At 40.0% G+C, this 1,439-nt stretch overlaps 1 non-coding gene across 1 annotated transcript; it reads left to right on the top strand.

The window, feature by feature from the left end:
• Positions 1-969: 969 nt before the first annotated feature.
• LOC114913311 (small nucleolar RNA R71) lies at positions 970-1,075 on the top strand. Its single transcript, XR_003799317.1, has one exon. It is a non-coding gene; the product is annotated as a small nucleolar RNA R71 (small nucleolar RNA).
• The last annotated feature ends 364 nt before the right edge of the window (positions 1,076-1,439 follow it).

Genomic DNA, 1,439 nt, shown 5'->3' with positions numbered 1-1,439 from the left:
TGGGTCCTTCTTGTTCTTAGGTGATTCGGGCTTTGTCAGAGGCCTAGGGTTGGTCTTGTTGGTTTTACTTATGTGTTCAATGACCTTCCCACTTCTAAGAGTCATGATTGATTTGGCGTGTTCAGAAAAGATTTCTGGAGCATTGGAGCTCTTAATCATGAATTTTCCTCTTGGGTTGCTCTCAAGTTGGCTAGGTAATTTTTCTCCTTCCCTCCTTCTGAATGCAGTTGCTAGTTGACCTATTTGGGTCTCTAGCTTAGCAAAGGATTGTGTGTAGGAGTTAGAGATCTGGGTGTTGACTTCTAATCATTCTAGCACTTTCAAAACCTTCTCCTTAAAAGTTGAGTTGTGACTAGTGGTAGATAGTTGAGGAGCATTTTGGAACTAGAGAGATGGTCCATGCCTATATGTCGGATCCTGATAGTTGATCTAAGTACAGCAAGGCCAACCACTGGCTGTGGTCTCCAAAAAAAATTTGGATGGTTTCTTCAGTCGGAGTTATAAGTGTTTGAATATGGATCATTTTTTGATCTATGAGCTTATTGTGTTTGAGCTTGTTGGACCTGCTCGTGCACAAACTCCAGAAATTGAGGTGCGATTGGGCATTCACTAACAAAATGGGTTGGGCTTGCACACAACGATCAAATATCTTGGACTGGGTTAGGTGAAATCAGGGAGTGTCCAGTATTCAGGAGACGATCTAATTTCTGGGATAATTCATCTACCTTACTATGGATATCTATGATGTTTCCAATCTGATAGATTCCACTTCTTTTCTGTTGAAGCATGGGTTGTTCTCTAGAGGTGGTAGATATATGATGTAGGGAGTTCTCATTAAGTATTTCAAAAAGCTGCCAAACCTCATCCTCACTCTTTAGCATGAATGTCCTACCACACGATGCATCGATCATTTGTTAATGTTTCTCCGATAGACCATCATAGAAACACTGAACAAGTTGCCATTTGGGGATATCATGGTGGGGGCATTTACGAATGAGATCCCTTAACCTTTTCCTTGTCTCGTGAAAAAGTTCACCATCCAATTGAAAAAAACTAGTGATAGCTTTTCTAATTTGATTTGTTTTCCTAGTTGGAAAGTATTTCTTGAGGAACTCTCTCTGAAGATGGTCTCAAGTTGAAATGGTTATAGAATCTAGGGAGTTTAACCAATGCTTGGCTTTGTCCTTAAGTGAAAAAGAGAACTGTTTCAACCTGAGGGCATTATCGAAGAAGTTTTGGATTTTTACTGTAGAGCATATCTCAAGAAATTCATCTAAGTGTTTGTACAAGTCTTCGTTCGACAGTCCATAGAATGATGGTAGTATTTGAATAATGCTGGACTTGATTTCATATTGTGCCACCTTTACAGGAGGAGACTGGATACATGGTGAGGAGGTATAAGATGAGGGGGTAAAGTACTTCCTCAATTATCATGGTGG

This window comes from Elaeis guineensis, chromosome 3 (genome assembly GCF_000442705.2).
Source record: "Elaeis guineensis isolate ETL-2024a chromosome 3, EG11, whole genome shotgun sequence".
In the NCBI taxonomy this organism is placed as follows: Eukaryota; Viridiplantae; Streptophyta; class Magnoliopsida; order Arecales; family Arecaceae; genus Elaeis; species Elaeis guineensis.
The sequence above is the reverse complement of the archived record's forward strand: the minus strand, read 5'-3'. Positions and strand labels throughout refer to the sequence as shown.